This window comes from Anopheles bellator, chromosome 2 (genome assembly GCF_943735745.2).
Source record: "Anopheles bellator chromosome 2, idAnoBellAS_SP24_06.2, whole genome shotgun sequence".
NCBI classification, from domain to species: Eukaryota; Metazoa; Arthropoda; class Insecta; order Diptera; family Culicidae; genus Anopheles; species Anopheles bellator.
In genome coordinates, this window is record NC_071286.1 from 14,993,088 (window position 1) to 15,012,284 (window position 19,197).

The 19,197-nt window shown below is 50.8% G+C and overlaps 1 protein-coding gene across 3 annotated transcripts in view; it reads left to right on the forward strand.

The window, feature by feature from the left end:
* The window catches only part of LOC131211573 (uncharacterized), a 73,518-nt gene that overhangs the window by 13,542 nt on the left and 40,779 nt on the right, over positions 1 to 19,197 (forward strand). The window contains exon 1 of one of the 3 annotated variants that reach the window (XM_058205092.1): positions 3,394 to 3,461. The exons of the other annotated variants lie outside the window; for them this stretch is intronic. The gene's annotated coding sequence lies outside the window, so the exon portion shown is untranslated. Of the gene's footprint in view, positions 1 to 3,393; positions 3,462 to 19,197 lie in introns of those variants that run through there. 3 annotated transcript variants of the gene reach the window in all.

Below are 19,197 nucleotides of genomic sequence, written 5' to 3' on the forward strand. Positions count from 1 at the left end.
CTCCCGGCGTCGATTCGCGGAGTTGACCCAGCCTGGGAACGCGCTTTCCACGCGCCCCGAACTGATTGAAACACAAAAGATCATGTCATAAAAAGTGTGGTGTGTCGAGATCGTCGACGCAAAAAATGGATTATGTTGTCCCCGGCCCCCGTCTGTCGCTCTGTCTTGTTACCACACATGGGGGCCGCGCTTGTTTGAGAAATGTGGGAAGGAAGTGTGTCGCGCACCGAGAGTCGCAAGAGTGCCGCAAGAGTGCCGCACGCCGCCTAATTTGCATCGATCTCGATCGTCGTCACCGGGCGACCGGGCAGCATGCAGCATATATGCAAAATAAGGCCCTATCGTGGCCGGAGCAGGTTGTGCGTCAACTGTCAATGCGTACGGCGCGGTGAACGCACTCCGGGCCGGGTGGCGTAATCCGGATCGGTTGTGATTTAATCGTGAACCAATAGAATGGGGTTCCCGGGTCCCAGTCCCCCGGGTCGCGGGGTTGTCAAATGCCACAGTGGAGGGCTGTAGTGTGGTGGAGATGCACCATTTTCCCATACGCGTTTCTCGGGCGAAAGCCGACCGCGGGAAGCGCCACTGCCAGGGCAGCAGGTTATGTGTCTTTACTTTCTCGGGCACCGGGCTTCACATATAACGCACTTTTCTCTCCGAGCTCGTCCGCCGCGTGGATCGTCGTGCCCGGTTATCGTACTTGACGTAATTCCCATCAGCCATCATCATCATCATCCGCGCGTAAAGAGCCGTAAGTGATTGTTTTCGCATTTCGCCGATCGACGCCATATTCTAACACTCACGCGGCTGTTATGCTGGCGTCTTCGGTTGTTATGTTTTTTGCGGCACGCGTTCCGTCGGCTGTTTCGTGGGGGCTTTCCGATCCGATCCGGGGCTCTTCTGTAACATTCAAACTAACAACGCACCGTCGTCCAGGAGGAGCAAGATCGATCAAGATCGCATCGTCATTTCTATCACACGAAGGTGCCACAGGGATCGACGGTTTCGGGAGGGGTGGTGAAAAGTTGTCATATGTTGCTGCACTTACCAGCGCCAACAATGCGTGTAATCAGTGTCTGGTGCGTTGAATTACACATACGACGGTGGGTGGCTTCTATGCCGTTATCTGTTGTTTCCCGCTCCTACAGTCTGAATGAATTATTTTCGCATTAGTCTTTCGCTTAACTTGTTGTGTCAGCCAGCTTACGGGAAGGATAAGAGCATCACGGGGAATTCACAGCAGCTGTCTAAGCAGGGCGGATGGCGATTGCGATCAACTGCCGGCAATCATGTTGTTGCGGGTGTCGCATATTTATGTTGCTCATAATTACGGTTCGCTCTAAAAGATTGATTACCGTTCTACGATGGTTCTATTTACGGTACGCGGTACGCATTTGAGGATCGATACTAATGACGCATGGGTGTGTACTTCAGTATAGAACCAAGAATTTATGTGTCGGACTGTGGCGTGCAATTGAAACAATGAGTGGAGTATATGATAAATGATGCGAAACATTATAAATGATAAATGATGAATGAAAAAGTGCGTTATACGTGGCCCTTGGCCTTTTTACATTTTTATTTGTTCATGAATATCTATTTGGTCCGCTTTAGAGAAATCCCTATTAGATATTATACACTTGTGCTAACGTATTTTTCCAATCCTCGATGCTTTAAAAAACTTTCGTATTATCTTGTTCAGCTTCGGGAACAAGAAAAAGTCACAGGGAGCCAGATCTGGGAAAATACGGCATTGTTGTTATTCCACAAATTTAATTTTTGTTCTTCCATAAATCCGGGAGTTTCTAACAAATTGCTTCGCGAAAATTGCGCATAAATTGCACGTAATATACGTTATTGACCGTTCTACCGTGTGGTAACAGCTCATGATGAGAATGGTACATCACCTTCCAAAATGTACTAACCCGTCTGAGAATAGGGACTGTTGAGCCCTCTCCAATCATCTAGATATAGCGAAAAAAATCTTCTTAAACTAAAGTAGAAAGCAATCCAATCCAACTGTCAAGCAATCGTAAGCAATTGTGATACATTTGGCGGCCGAAGGCCACGGTTCACCGTGCCAGAAATAGTCGCTGAATTAACATTCGCCCAGCAACCATCGGCATCGCAAGTGGGATTTTTGGCACCACCCAGAACCGCTCAATGTTCTCACGCACATTCCTCCAGCATGTTGTGCTCGGCACACCGAAGAATGCTTTCCGAATGCGTTCGCTAAATGCGTTCGTCCGATTACCAGCATTCTTATGCGCTGCAGTTGCCGCATTCAAATGAGGCACTCGGCTCGACGTGGATCGCCCCTCGCTCGAGGCAGCAGTTTTGTGGAGGCAGAACATAAGTTTCCAATCGTTTCATCGAACGTTCGGAAAAGCGCAGGTGAGCCGTGGCGAGAGAGTGCGAAAAAGCCGTCTCACTCTCTTGAGGGTTACGCTCTCACCGCTTGAGGCTCTCTCTCACGCGCGCAGGTGGAACGTGAGAGCTGGGCACGAAAGGGTTAGCGACGCGCTTTTTGTGCCGCTCGCGCCCGTCATCTCACGGCTCGCGATCATCAGTTCGACTCCGATCGCGATCGCGTATGGTTGTGTTCCGTGTTGCATTTTGCTGTTTATCAAACCTTCCCAAAGTGGAGTTGTCGGGTTGATCAAATTGATGAATATTATTGCCAACTGCAGCTGTGAGATCAGCGACACAGAGATAGAGAGAGAGAGAGAGAGAGAGAGAGAGATAGTGAGTGAGCAGAGGTTCTGGGAAGCCCCGAAACACGGAGCACGCACGCACGGAAGTGAGCCTGCTCGGCATGAGCATTAATGATCGTGGATAGTCAGTGAAGCTTGACGCCGTTACTGTGGAGAAAACTGCACACTTTGATGAGTGAAATAATTAACAACGAAAGGTCCGTGCGCGTTATGTGAGCCGCGCCGCCATCGCCGTAAGAAAGGATCCTACCAAAACCACAAAAAAAGAATGTGAAGAGAGCGAAAGAGAGAGAGAGCAACGCCAGTTCCGTTGCAGTTCGTTACGCAAGTGTACGTGTTCTTCTTCGGCAGGACCTCACCATCAGCAGCTGGAACAGGTGTGCGACGACGATTGTCGATCCCGTAGCCACCGAAAGGGCTCTCTGCGGAGTGTGTTTGTGTTTGTGAAGGAAAAAGTTTCAGACAAAAATAAATATTCAGTGGCCGAGTGACCAGGCGACAGCGAGTTTTCCGTGACGCGAGTCCCACCCGGGTGGCTCGCCTGTTCCGTGCGTTAATTAATTGGATTAATGGTCAATTGGTGGTGACTGCGGTGACGGGGTGTGTGCCTAGTGCCCAGGGGCAGTGCCGAGCCACGGTCACACGCATGGCGCATGAAACCGTGGAAAGTGGTCAACCACCGTTAACCGGAGCGGCAGCCAGTCAGCCAGCGAATTAGAAACAGCTTACCTCCAGTGCCCAACAAAGGTAACACGGAACGGGCCGCTCTTCGTGGGGCGCGTGAAACGAAGAGGAAGGAAGGAAGCAAACAATAACAAACGCCCACCGCGGTTTTCCCTCGCCGGTTGGTCACGAGCCTCCACGGATCGTGAGCCACACGCCGAAAGAAAGTCTCGGGATGCAGTCAGTTGCATTTCCGGCCCCCAAACGCTTCACTGACCATTCTGGCCGCCGCCGTGCGGACGTGCGCTCGTGATTCAGCAGCATCTTCGTGCGGCGTGCGTGGGTTTTTCGGTGGCGGCGATGAAGCCTCGGTGAAGCACATACTCGAGCGGGCGCTACATTTCCGACAAGGTTTTCGGACCCCGATCGGCAGGGTTTGCGCCATAAACGCAAGAATGGGTTTGTGCGTGCGCCAATTTATAACCCACGTTACATTGCACCTCGTCGATTTCTAAAATGCGCAGCGTGGTTTCGATTCGATTACCCTGAGGATCGATGAGGAACCTCGTTTGCATAACACACCGAAAGTGGGGTCGGTTCGGGGTTCAGAGTTTGAGAACTAAAATAAACGGCTCGATGAAGCTTTTCTTGATCGATCGATTCCATTCCTCATCGGGACCGATCGCTTCCGAGGTGAGCTTCGGCTACGCGCACAGTGCTGTTGGGTGCGGTCAGTGTTGGGTAAGTGTTGATGGCGATATCCTTCGATGGGCACTGTAATGGGGACTGGGGGGTCCGTCCACTTCCGTCTGATAGGCTTCGGTTGGTTGCCGTCGTTGTAACGGCCCTCGGTAGCTACCACCACCACCGGGTGGCCAGGTCATCGATGGGCAGGTCCCGGAATCGGTCGGTCGATTGCACCGCGGCCGAGCTGGTGACTGGTTTTACACTGGGGCGCCCGCTCCCCCCCGGCGCAGCTTGGGGCGGATTCTTTCGAGCGTGTCAAAAATATGTATTCGCAAATCGGCATCGATCGGCCGCGCGCGAAACCTGCCGCACGGGCGCGCGCTCGCTCGCGCCCAGGAGAAAGTTTCTCTCTCCATTTGGCAACAACGGCAACGGGCGGACGGGCGGGCTGGGCAAGGATGAGGAAGCAAAGCAAGTGGGCACAAAACAAAAACCAGCTTCCGCTGCTCCTGCTCCGGCCATGCCCGCTGGTCCCACGCTCACCTACAACCGGCCGCCGTCGTCGTCGGTCGGTTTGGGCTGGGTTGGGTTTTGCGCCAAGCGATTTGGCGGAGCTCCCTTGCGGCGGGCGATCCGCGATTTGCTTTTCTTCCTTCTTTGGACATGACCATTAGCCGGGGCCAATGTCGTGCACGGCGTGGACGTGAAATTAAAAGGAGGAAAGAGCGAACGAGAGGAAGGAGAAAGAAAAATAAAACGGAACCGAATCGCTGCACTTTTGGTTCCGAGCGCAGAAACGTGGCAGCGGAATAGAGACCACAACGGCGAGGACACGAGCCCGTGCGAGGGGGTAGGGGGGAGGGTGTCCGAAGTCCGTGACTCTACTTCTGTGCGATTTAAATAAGGCTACGAGCAAAAAAGTCGCCTCAAAAGCACTGCTTTTGCTTCGCCGAGAACGAAAGACTTCAACGTTAGTGCAAGCGACGAACGGCATCGGCCCCCAAACATTCCGAGGGTTAATTCCGTTTTAAGCGTATCCGACGGACGGTTTGGTTTGGTGAATGAATTCGGTGCTCAATGAAGCGGTCTTGGTCTAGGACAACTCTCCTCAGAACCCTATCATTAGACCTGCACCGCCCCCCCCGATGCGGAAGGGTCAAAATATTGGCCGCCGCAGCACACGAACTTTCCGAATGGCTCCAGCGGGGAGGGCATAAATCATTAACCCTGAATTTCACCGTGGCCCCCGCCTTCGAAGCCCGCCCCACCGGACAGGTTTAACGGAGTCTGGCGGAGAGTTTTTCTCTTTCTCGACGCGCTCACCGTTTTGCTGCGCGAGATGCCATTATCCATTGCTCACGTTGCTGGCCGTTTCTCGATTATGCTCCACCGCCGCCAGCCAGCCAGTGGCCAGTGGCGTGGTGCACTGATGCAGAATCGTACACTGAGGTCATAACCGGTTCTGGCGGGGGGTTTGGGGGGCCTCGGTGCGCCTGTGGCTCACTTTGCGCCTTTTTTCGAACGAATCGAAAGCGAAACGCTCCTCCGAAAGCATTCCACCCGGCCTCGGTTGCCACGATCGTTTGCTCGACCATCAATCACACCAGCCTCGGCAACGTGCAACACCACCGGGTACCGGGCCGCATATCCGGACCGGACCCGCCGAAACAGGACCCGCCAAGTGCAGTTGGCCCGAACGCCACGTGAAGCACCGCGTACGGTGTATGTGCGGTTTTGGCGGTGGCGACCGGTGACCAGTGGGCCCCTCGAGGCACACGGCTGGCCGTAGGCGACGAAAGCGTCCACCGGGAGGTGAACCAACCTTCGGTTGAACTTGGCGGGGACGGCGGTGCAGTAGCAAACGGCTTGCCGTGCACCCAACCAGTCGTCAACCGATCCGCATCTGGGTTGCGATTCCGTGTGTGCTGTGTGTGAGGTGCAGTTTTACGGAAACTTAATCTATGCACAGTCCCGGGTGGAGATAAAATGCGAACCGCACGGTCATTAGCAGCGCTTAACTACTACGCCTGCAAGGAGTGTAGGCTTTGGGACATTAAAGCTCGTACCCAACGTAAAGTTGAGCGGGTCCGCAACAGGACTCCGGGACGGGAAATGGCTGTTAATGTGCTACGGTGATGGCAGGACCAGTGTTCCAACCTCCCAATGGGCCAGTGACCAACACGTGAACCGTTTTGTCCGTTTTTTTGCACTGGCCAAAAGCAACCAAAAAAGAAATCATTCTCCAGCCTTTCCGATGTGATTTCCGATCGACCTTTTTTTTGGCATGCGGGCGTTTCGTGGTGACTTCGACCGGGGGCGGCGTAGGAAATGTTAGAAAATCAAACGAAATGACTTGGTGTTGTGGTGACCGTTAAATCACATGCTTCGCCGACCGTTTTGGGTTCTGGGTTCGGGAGCCGTCTTTGAACCTTTTGTGGTCAAAGAAGCATCTTCGGGGCGTCTTTGAGAGGAAACGAAACGAGAGAGAGAAAAAAACAGAATGGTTCGATTGAATCGAAAAGGCAAATTTTGGAAGCTTTCCACCGACACCGGCGCTGGCGTACCTAATCATTACGCCGGGGCCGGGGGTATAGGTTCGTCATGGTATAGGGCATCCGCTCGGGGCCACGACCGTTGCCCGTTAGGCCGACCCATCGCCAATCCAGGCGGTTCTAGATCTGCGGTTCATTAAGTGCCACCAGATCGTTCGGTTGCTCGGTTCGTTCTCGGCAAAGTTGTAATTTCCGCTTTTTACCTTCTTTTTCTGCAATCCTCGAGCACAGCAAAGCGAATTAGGACCCCTTCTCCCAAAAAGGGTTGAGGAACACTTTACTATCGTCCTCTTCAAAAGCAGGGTATCAATTACTGCGTTGTGACCGTTCATCGGCTTTAATTTGTTTAAGGGTCAAGAGGGCGTACGTTAGAATCTTGTGCCTCGAGCTAAAAATCTCTCAACTGATAATAATAACAACAGCTATGTCTTTGTTGTTTGATGAAGATTCCAAATTCAATCAACTGCAGCATATTGGACTTAACTTTTCTTAACTTGCTTGAATTACCAGGACAGTATTTTGATGTTGAAGGTTGGAGCTATGATTATTCTGTTGAGAAATATCAATCCACCGAAACATTATCGAAGCCACTATTTTTAATGGAAACTGTAAAGGGGAAGATTTACTACTTCTACACTGACTTCTCAGATTACCGTTGGAAATGCCCTTTGAATTGAATCTTGTGCAGTTTCCAGTAAATGATTGGTCCTCCCACGGTCATTTGTATGTGGCCTGACTGACTCCTTCTGGGACCCCAAACAAACCAAATTGAAAGAAAATACAAACAGAGCTTTCAGAAGCGAAGCGACGCACGATAGTTTTGAACAAAAGGCTCAAAGGATATGCTTTCCATTGTATTGAAAACATACTTCATATCATTCAATGTTTTAATATTTTATGTTAACACATTTCCTCCCTATTTCCGTTTCGTTACAGGTAAGCTACTGGAATCGGCTTTCCGGGACGAATAGACAAATGCGGCAGGATGGGCCCTAGTTTCAGTTTAAAGCCCCACGTGACATAAGAGACAATTTGTTGGCTGCGTAACACACGTGGTGTGGATCGGTCATCGCGGTCTCGGGATTTATCTTAATTAATCTGTCTCCTTTCTATAATTCTTCATCTCTCACGGGCCACCACCCCTCGGTGTGTGGGGTTCAATCAAATTTGGCCAGCACCTGCGCTGTGTTGCCAAATGAAGCTATCGCAACGGCACCTTTATTGGAGGATCACTCGATCGCTCTCGCCTCAGTGGGGCGGCCTCCCTCAGCATGGGTGGGAAATTGGCCATTTTCGGTGCCGTTCGGCATTATTGGTGGTTGCGTTTTATGCGTCCGCTCGATTATCGCGCCATCGCCATCTCGAACGCGCACACCGGGAATGTCGTCGGACTGTTTGCACCGTCCAGAAGCCGACGATCATAAACGGCACCCATAACGTGATGTTACGTGTCCGTTTTTCGGTAGACCGAAGACTGTGGGGCCTCTTTACATGACATCATTTGACACGGACACGGAGGTTTTATGATTCATCATCCGTGCCGTGTTGTGTGCTTTGCGAATTCCCGGACCGGAGCCCCGGGAGCGATGGATGGGTGGCCATTTGGATGTCACATGATCTCAGATGTGTTGTGTGTGCGTGTTTATCATCAAACAAAGACATCTCGTTGTTGATGGCAATTTTGGAATTTCTTCTTTTATGCTTCGACAATGTTTTCGTTTGGAGTTTGTCTGGGGGTCGCATGGAGCTAACGGTACCTTTCGGTTCTTCGAATCGCTGCGACAAAGGCTTTCATTTGCATTTCGAAGATTTCTATCCGATGCCGGGGCGGGAACAATAGGCACGGCTCACATCATAATGGATGCTGCGCCACCTAACGTTGCATCACCAATCATCATCCCCGGCCGGGGAGACATAACACTGATTCGTGACTAATAGATTACGGGCGGCCCAGCGATTGCCGGTGCGGTGCGGAACGGCTCGGGATTAAGGTGTACCGTTCCGTGGTCCTCTTCCCGTCGATTCGGGCATTAAAATCCATGAGAAATGGCCCCCTCTCAGCTGTTGTTGGTGGCCAGTAGGAAACGTTCTAAGTGTGCCCGGCCACTTGCTCTAAAAGCCGATAATTTTTACAACACCCATCAGAGGCCCGAAGGCGGATTAAGTAATGCTTTTAAATGTCGATGCCGTGGCCAATGAAACGGTTGTGAGCGCAACATTCACACAGTGCCGCTAAAATAACAAAACAATACGACCTGCTAAATGTCACTCCGGAGTGTGTGCCCGGAAGTTTCCCTTCATTAAGCGACACGGACGGACAGGAAGGATCGGAAACCACCGCCGGTGATAGGGGCTTGGTAGTAAATCCCACCATTTCGCCACTTAGAGTCACATGGCCGTTTAGGGTCGCTTCTTCACTTCTCCTGGCGGGTGACCGACCGAGTGACTGACGGGTGTTTTTGGGGCGCTTTTACTTCTCATCCGGCAGTTTTGTTTGCGTTGCCAGAGTGAGGCCCGATAAACCGGACTGGACCGGGTGTGAAAACAAATCGAAATCAATTACAAGCCTCAAGCCGAAGCAAGATTCCGCTTTGGGTGCGTTTTCGGTGTGGTGTGTGTGGAATGAATTAATCGGTTCCAAATCGGTCCGTAGTTCCTGTCCGGTCTCCGGCCGACGAAGAAGACCCGGATCGGAGCGGGGTCTAACAGCGGGTTCGAGTTCAGTCCCACGAATATGCAAATGGCTTGTTGGTGAATATTCCATTGGTTACGGGGTGCTACTGCATTAGTATTGACCTTCACTTTCCCATGGCGGATGTGAGAGTTATCCGTTTTGAAGAGCCATTGCTCATCAAATTTTGGGCTTTCGATTGAATTCTCTGTAAAAAATCCAAGTTTTCTTTACTCTAGAATCGAGTTGTGGAGCATAAAATAATCAAACCAACAACCCTAACCTCACTCTTTCGTGGCAGCTGAACCGGCAGCGAGGATCGCACGGGGCGGATGGACGTGCGGTGGGTTTGCGTTCACCTTCACTTTCCCATGATTATGCGCTTCCTGCGGTAATTCGATACATCCAATTGCACTCCGGGGCTCCGGTGGAGATTCTGGCTCCGGGCAGTCAAAACGCTCCAGAACGCCCGGCGTCCAGGGAAACCGGTTGTAATCGAAGTGTCCGTGAACCCAACACTCTCCTGGGGCTCTCGGCCCTCATTTGAATGTGATCCCACGGGAAGTGGTCGCCGGAAGTGCACCGGAGCATAAGAGATCGGATATTGAAACCCTCCCTGTTCCTCGGCCGCAGGTTATCGACGAGATCGTGCGTAGATTTTCTCACCATTTCCTGTCGATCGAGAACGCCATCGGCGGTGCTAACGAGGCGCTAGCTGCTCGGTTCCTGCGGCTGCGCTCCCTGTTTTTGCTCCAGTGCCGAAGAAATGCCATCGACGTCCCCGATTGTCACATGGAGTGCGTACGCGCGTGTTACGCCAAGCAACATGCCATTCCTCCCGGAGGCCGGAGGTACGCCGCACCGGCGATGTCATAATTGATGACATCCTTCCGATCGGCACCGGACGTACCGCGGCTCACGGCTCATTACCGGTCGGGGCGCTCCGGTGGGATAAGGTCCTGTTATTGCCACTCTCAAGGTGCCGCTCTCGATGTCGATTGTCCGTCCGGCGGGAGATAAGGCGTAGCGCAGCTGCAGCTGCCCCGATGGGTTGATCGGCATTTCAGCACACTTCCTCCGTGCTCTCTAACTGTCATTAACTCAAGGTTCAAGCCATGGAAGTAAAAAACGGTGGAAGTTAACCGGTAATTTCTGCACTCGGAAGCAGCTGTCGTGGGTTGTGCTGGGTCGGCTCGGTCCATCACAAGGCCGCGTGGTTAAGTTGCGATAATTAGTGGGTTAGCAGGGTACTCCTTTTTTGCTGACTCGGAAGACGATTCCGATACCGGTGAACGAGAGTAATAATATCGATTAACACAATCAGAGGTCTATGGTGCAGTGTAGTCAGTGCAGGATCAGGATAACGCCTTTGAAGTAATTTTATTTAAGTAAACGGATCAACTATATTGTACCTTTCTTGGGATCAATTAATGGATTTTGGTTTCCATTCGAAGCCTGATTGACCACATCTTTAATTTAGAACTGATGGCTCCACTATTGACGACAGGACAACAAAAGGCAGAAAAACGTTATAAGAGCTGATACAGGGCCAAAGTGGTGTATGTGACAATATTTGATAACAACACTTTCTAAGAAACGTGTTAATGTCAAGAAGTGACGACAAGCTGATTCTGATAAGATAATTTTCAATGACTCTTTTTGTGCCATTCGGGATGTACCTCGGCTATAGCTTGGCGAATGTTATTTTTTAAATGCCTCAAAGTTGCTGGCTTGTCAACATAAACACGATCTTCTGCGTAGTCCCACAAGAAAAAGTCCAATACGATGTCACAATCGCTTGATCTTGGTGGAACATTGACATCACCAAAACGGGAAGTTATACGCCCATCAAAGTTCTCCTGAAGTAGATCGCAAACCGCTCGATCTCGATCTCAAAGTGCATATATTAAATTGCAGGCCAACAAAATTGTTATCATCTGTCGGTATCACTCGGAATTGGCGGACCAAGCAGTCACCTTTTTTGGGGTTTCAATCGTAAAGTGAAAAATTTGCCTCGTTGGTGGAGAAAATTTTGCTGGAAAAATATGCGCTTGTAATCCCCACTTTTGTAGTACGATTCGATAATTTGAACACGTTGTTCTGTTGCTAAGCGATTCATTTTTTAATGCGACAGAGATTCAACTAAAAGTTTGACATTTTGCTTGAAGATTTATTCGAAAACTGTAAAGCACTAGCCCTTTGATTTCAAAATTCCGAAATGGATGGCCTAGAAGGTGGTCTCTTGCGGATCAAGAGAGGACCACGTAGTTGCTCTGAATTCCAGGACCGGTTGGCATCCCGAATGAAGTTCACAAAACTCTTAGTCGTTTAATAATCTCAATAAGTCTCCCAATAATATGGGTTGGGAAGGTTAGCCGCGCCGGAGTGCTGGAGTGGTCCAGTTTCTGTGAACAAACTGCTTTCGGTGCCACGAATCAGGTTGATCTTTCGATGCGCGCTTATCGAACGTTAACTAAAATCTGGAAGCCCGTGGCGTACACGGAGTGCTAAGCGACCGAGTGTTTTCACTTCGCTTTGATGCCGGCCCTATCTGCCGCGCGATCTGCGCAGCGTTCGACGACGCACGCAAAACGAAAGTGAACGTCTGCTGTCACCATCTGTCTCCCGCTCCCGAAGGCTCCCGCCAAAGGGGGCCATATGCACCGGCGGTCAAGTAGGTGACAGCGTACGCGAAAGTGACACCGCTCCCGGGGGACGGGACATTACCGGGCTACCGGGGACTCGTGACCCGGCGGGCCGGCCCCTGTGGCTCTGTGTCGAAAAGTGTCGCCCGTCCGTGGACTTGGCGCGCACTTGAGACTACGGTGGCCGTGGCCGCAGATGCTGTTTATTTATGCATTCCATTAGATGCTTACGGAGGCCCTTTTTGTCTTTGCAGTTCGAGGCTACGACGTTTTCCTCGCCGAGGGGCACGTCGAAGGGAAAAACTTTCCCTCTGCGCCACACTTGCTTGGTTTGGTGAATTCGGCGTCCCTCGAACGACGCCCGTTCAGTAGCGGCTTTCGAGGTGTTGCTGGGGCCCCATCACCCATTGACCACAAGAAGCCATATCCAGGTTTATGGGCGGCCGGCGGACGGTGGTAGAGCGCGCGGTGGTCAGCTGTGCATACATTTTCTCACCGCCAGACGGTGAAGAGCATACAAACCGCGGGCGCGGATCCGTTAGAAACCTGGAATGGGACGGTGATCGTCGTTAGTTTTTATTTTTTTGGGTGGTGACACGGTGAATGTGGAGTCACTTGCCCGGGCATGGCTTGCAACATATTTTTCGTCGAAAGTAAACGGATAAGTCTCGCTGGGGTGAAGAAAGTCTTCGGGGAGCTCTCGAGTGCCTAAGAATGTTTGGGAACTCTGGGATGCTGCATCATGTTTCAACGGAGTAGAGCTATGTTTATTAGCATGAGACTGTTCCGTTTGTGGAAACTTCGGCCAACTGTAGAAGCCGCCATTTAGTAACTCTTCGTTCACTAAGTGGTGGATACTACTTGGTTGTTCAATAAAATGTTTGCCTCGATAAGAAAAACACGTTTTTATGGTTTTAAATTTACTTTATTATTTACTATAGGATCCCTGAACAACAATGTACTCGATCGTACGAAAATTAAGGAATCTATCCCTGAAGCGAAAAACTGGAACGCCTTCAAAATACGCTTCCACAACTGTTACGGCGTCATCATTTGATGAAAAACGCTTTTCACGCACAATTTTCTTGAAGTCTGAAAATAGACGGGAGTCGCTAGGGCCCAAATCTAGTGAATGCGGTGGATAATCCAACAATTCAAAGTTTAATTCATGGATTTTTGCCATTCTCAAAATGCTCTTGTAATTGTTGCATTTTCCCATTTTTAGCGACATCCATTTTGCAAACAGCTTTTGAAACCCAATACTTCAGTACAAAATGGTTATACTGCTCAATGAGATGGCTAGGTCTTGTACTAAACCTCTTTCAGTAATTCGATGATTTTCCAATACGACATTCTGTATTTTTTCTACAATTTCGGGTGTTGTGTCTGTTTTTTTGACTCAGAAACCCCCCCTGTTAACCTCCTATTTGAAGGCGAAAGGTCCTTGTACATTTTCAATAGTCGTTCATAAATTTCCATTGCTTTTAAACCTTCGGAAAATAAAACTTCAATCCCTGCAAGGTACTTGATTTTTTCCATTGTCAAAAATTCGTTGACGCGTCGATACTAAATGAAATGAAACTATTGAAATGAAACTTCACATACGTTCATATGAAGAGTGTACCAATGTAACAAAAAAAAATTAGGATCGTAACAGCGGTCTCTGGTGTCGAGGCTAAAAACTTATTGAACACCCCAGTAATTGTAGACGCACTCGGGTATCTCTGTCTTCGATTCTCGTGGCAGAAACCTAATTAATCGTCCCAACGTCGTCCCATGAGGAACCACCGATTGTGCAGATGTTTCGTTCGAACGGAAACTCGGAAAGCATCTCAAGTGCACGTCGTGGCACGAGATGGAAGATCGCCTTTGACGTAGGCCCGAGAGCCCGAATCATTAATCACCGGATTAAACGGTCGGCCCGGATGGTGGAAAGTGTTTGCCCCTTCGATGGGTCGATCGACCCCAGCTTCGGCGGCGGCGGCTGATTGATCGGTGAAATGTGATCACGACACACGGCCGCGGGGCCTTAGAAGTGGTCTTAGAAGTGGAGAAGAGGTTGGTCCATTTCGGTCCATCTTCACTGTTTTGGGGGGAAGGGGGGGTCTAAGAGCTGCCAGTGTGGATGGTGTCAAAGTGGCGCTCGATAATGGCGTTGTGTGAAGTGGGTCACTCGAAAAAGTTGGCGGTCCGGAAGTTGGTGTCTTTTGCAGGATGCAGCCCACGCCGGATTCAAGAGTACCCCGCGATCGGGATCGGGCTGGGAAAATTGGGCCCCCCCCCCGGGCTAAAATGAGAAAGTGGCACCGGAAATACCAGCACCACGACCATCAGGCCGGTACGGCGCTCTCTCGATCATAATTCATACTGATCCTTTTGACCTTCCCGGCGTGTACGGCACCGAGGCTCACTCTTAACGGGCTCTGCACATTGCACATTGCACCACAGCAAGCCCCGAGAAGGCACGTCGTCACCACGCCGTGTACGTGTCTCGTATGTTGCCGTTTGATGCGCCCAAAGGCCCGCGGCCACATAATTTGTGACACCAATCAACGGGACGGACGGACGGAAAGGTAGGCGCGCTCCTTCTGCGAAGAGTGAGAGTGCCCATTTCCGTCGCACAGGATCGGCAGGAAGATGGGGCCGTTGTGTTTGGGGGCCACACAAACACGTTTTACATGCTGTACACACGAGCACGGGTCAACGACAATTAGGCGAACGGGTCTCTCCCCGAGGGCGCGCGCAGAGTAGGTTATTTATGAGCGGGCCCCAACGGCATTTACCAGCTTCCCGGAGGCGAAAGGGCGAACAGCAACATCTTGTGACTGTCACAGGGGCCGTCGTGCATCACATCATGTTGTTGCTGCTTCTGGGCGTGTCAACGCGCCGGCGAAACCCTTGACATTGATCAACACAGCAGCCAAGGGAACTCGCTTCGCTTCTCTAACTCGTTGGTTTTTCTCTCTCTGGTTGGGGTCAATAACATTTAAAAGTTTACCTTAAAATATCACGAAGGGGGGACTCGAACCGGGAATGTGCGACTCAGCAAGCGACGGACGCTAGCCACCAATTTATCCCAGTAGGCGATCTGGGCCGCATTGCTTCGGACCAATAAAAGTGGCTGGCTTTGGGAAGTTTTGTCACCGTTACCATCGGCCATCGGTTACGATGCTCCAATAGAGAAATGGTGTCGCAGTGTACAATAAACCGGAGTTTCATCGCAGTACAATCGGGGCCACGTTACGGCATGAACTTTATGATGTCGGCATTTGGATCGACACTTGCACAGCGTTGGATTGTTTGCCGGAGTGATCGGCCGTTCCCTTCTCTCTCTGCGACAACCGCCCCCCCTCGGATGGCTCTGTACTCGTTTTGGGAGGACGATGAAGAAAGATGACACCGTCTGCGTGATGCGCTGATTTATAACGGGGGACCGCACCGCAATCTGTAACGCCGGTGAGCCCGGGATGTCGTCATCTTCGTTAGAGTCAGGCTGTTGCCGGAGCACGACTACCGCGGCGATGCGTGCGGCTATTTGTTACCGGAGGAGCACCACCATAACGAGCTTGGAACGTTCTGTTGGAGTAAAAGTTCCGTCCGATAATTGGACCGCAGCTTTGTCTGTGGTCCCCGACTATGGTGCCGAGCTAGCCGACAAACTGGGGCAAACAGGTCGGAGAAGATCGCCCTGGGGATGAGACAGTGACGAAACGGTACCTCTGGGTGCGCAGAGCGACGCGATCGCAGCGGGAGTGGAAAACCAGAAAACCAGATTTTCACCGTCAATGTGCACTCAATTGTGGCCATTGATGTTCGCGTCGCGGTGATATAGAGCGCAGGTGTTCGGCCATTTACTGAGTCCATGAATGAACTGGGGAACACTTTCACGTGTTCCTGGGCGTTCACCGACATGGTTAGAAACCGCGGCACCATTTCCGAACCTGCCGTTGGTAGGTCCGTTCCTTTAATTGTTCGCACGCCAAACGGCCAGGACACCGATAAAGGATACCGTTCAGGTGAAACCTCATGGAACTCAAGAGAGGACAGATGATCGTCGAGCGTTCGTTTTCATTGTTATTCAGGCTGGGCAAACCCAAACATTGAGAGAAGTCCCGGGCTGCATTCCAGATGCAGTGCTCGGCCCAAGGGTTTCGGAACTGTCTCTCCGCAGGAAATTGGACGTCCGGTCCCGGGTGGCCGCGGGCAATGGACCACTGAAGCTCTTAGCTGGAGCTGAAGCTCGGGCAGGTTATTTATAACAGTAACCCAATTTGCTGTGGCTGGGTCGATTCTTTCCAGACGGAGTCGTCTGGGATGAAGTCGGTTCGGAATAGCCCTTCCGGGCATGTTCGAACTCCGAACGGTCCACAGTCATCTAACCACAGACTTTCGCTCCGCTCGGGACGATGTGGCCACCGGTAGCTTCCGTGGGCCCGGCCCGTAGTTCGGAGGTGATACCGAAAAGCTGCACTTTCATCGTCGCTGATTGAGCACCACGGCAAACCACAGCGACTCCGAATGACAGTGCGCCGTGCGCGGTCATAATTTCGACCACCAATGTGACGTCAAGTGACCCACTTATCGGATCGCGTTTGGAGATAAGGGCACTTCAGTTACATACTTTCATCTGTTAAAATTGATCGTAAACCATAAAACCCGAACGCGTGGCGAAAAACATTCATTCATTGCTTAATTTCATTGTCGTTACACGGGTCCCACTCCACGTGGTGATCGGCTAATTGGTACAAAATTATTCGATCAAATTGGTGATCGAACTTTTTACTCGACACTCGCACACGCACGCGCTCGTCAACCCTTATCCCCGTCAACCCCGCGCTTTCTCTGGGAGTGGCGTTTTTGGTGTTTGTCTCGAAAGGTAAATTTCCGGCGGCGTCACCGGCGCCGCGAAGGCACATAAAATTGTTATGCTTATTTGTTACGCGCAGTTACGGGCGTTTGTTTCATTTTTTTGCTTTCGTCCACCACGAGGTGACGACGATCGGGTAGCTTCACGGCATCACCGCGGTTGGGCTTCATCTCAGCGCTCGCGATCTGCTCGATTGGATCGTTTGATTAATGAAGTTATAAGGCCTTGCTTCGCACGCGGAGCGTACGGTTTTTGCGCGCCCCGTTACCGAGGTAACCTTTCTCTCCCGGTTCCCGGGCCGGGGGGAAACCCGGGAACAAAAACGGAAATTATGCAACGCAACTGCTGCGACTGTTGCTGCGTTTGCTCTGCGGAACACACGTGAGGCGATGCGATTAAGACTAATCCGGTGGAGGTCCGGGAAGCGAGTCCGTCATCGCGCTGCGAACGAAGTGTCGTTTTTCGGGCGTATAGTTATGTTGAGCACACACCATAAAAAAGAGGGGTGGGTTGCATAAATGTGACCCGGTCGTGGCGGTTCCGCCCTGTTCTGTGTCGGGCCCGGGGATCGGTTCGCCCGGTTATGGGTGATTTATTTTAAGCAAACGCCGTGCCACGTGCGTAATGGAGCGGAGCATATTGAAGGAGGATCGGTCGGGTTGATGCGACAAAGACAAGACACAATCCGGGAGCCAGTGACCCGTGAAGGAGTGCAGTTGAGTCCAAGGTCGTCCCAACAATGTGTCATATCTGTATTTGGCTATGCGCGGGGGTTATGCACATTTGACAAACAGCCAACGATCGATTGTTGAAAACGTGCGTCTTGATCACTCTTTGTTCGAACATATTTCACGTGTCTGAATGCGCGGAACGATCGCATGTTTTCTTGTTTGGTATCGTAAGGATTTTGAGGATTGTTTTAAAATTTGATTGAAAAGATTAAATCCTTAAGAAGCCTGGGCTTATGTTTAGAAAACATTTTTATATCATTAATAACGATCGATGTCTTTGTCATTTAACATGCATACAGTCAACGGCCCACAAGGCCTAGTTGACACTTAATACTAAACAGATGAAAAACTTTAAACTAGATACAGGAGGCACGATCAAGACAGAAAGTGAAGCTTACAGCAACAGCAAGTGACTCGAGATATTAAACGGTTATCTAAAGGTGGACAAATCGAGAATTAGACGGAATTGCTCACAGTAAAGATTTCTCTAGCCAATTAAATCGGAGAATTCCTTAGTAATCAAACCTAACATACTAAATGCTCTTCCGATTACCTCCGCATAATGATAGGCATAAAGTCCAAACACAACGCATGAATCACGAACCTGACTCAACTCTAGGGGTTAATTGAGCGTTTCAAATTTAATTTCTAATTTATTGTAGAGACTTTGAGCTGCAATAACCTTCCGTTTGTCTCTTTTTACATACTAAGCTAATTCTATCTTATTTTCACTTTAATTTTCATTTAATTCTACCATTTAATAAATTGAATGTCAGTTGTCTTTCGGGGATCTTGAGCGTTACAGTCCTAGTACCGCCCCAAGGATAATTGATCATTGAACCTCATATAGCTGCATGAGCTTTGTACATAGCTACAGAGTATTGCTCACTGTCATTCACTTCTTCACTTGCGGTCACTTGCGATATTCCCATAATGGTTGAGTTTTGCAGAGCCATGAACTGGTTGAGAACGAAGTAAAAGAAATGCACTCAAGATCACTGAAAACCAGTGACAGAATTCACTTCACTTGGTGACCCAACCTTACCAGCTCATGAACTATGCTTCAGATTACTTCCCATTTCCATCCCCGGCGACCACTCGCTTACGGTGCCTCAGTTGCATTAATGGTTAATGGTGCGGTGCGGCAACGCATTCGTAGGTCCCAATCAAGGATCGTGCTCGTTTTCGGTTTTCAGCGACATTTTCAGTTTCACTCGCGGCGACCTCGGACGTCGGCGTCGACTGGCCCATTCCATCGACAACACGTCACCACCCGTGGCAGCCCATCCGCGTGGCGCACAATGGCACGGCCCGATGCGGCCCAATGCGGAACCTTGGATGTGTCCAGGAGCCGCCTCCCCCGATATGGCCGCAGCGTGTTGTTGGTGCGTGCTTGCAAAAAACATTATGATTTCTGTCACCCTCTTCGCCCGAGTCCCAAGATGGGCACCCCGCTCCCTCCCAGAGCGTTCCCGGAGGCGTTCCCCACGCAGCACGCCAGTCTGATAGCGAACGCCTGACGGAATTGCACGCCAAGTTAACGGCGACCGAAAAAAAACGGCAACGGCAAAGTCGAAAAGTTACAACATTCCTGGCTCACCCCCCGGCCACGGCCACGGTATGCGTTTTCGGGCGATCGCGCGAACCATAAACGGGCGGAAACGCCC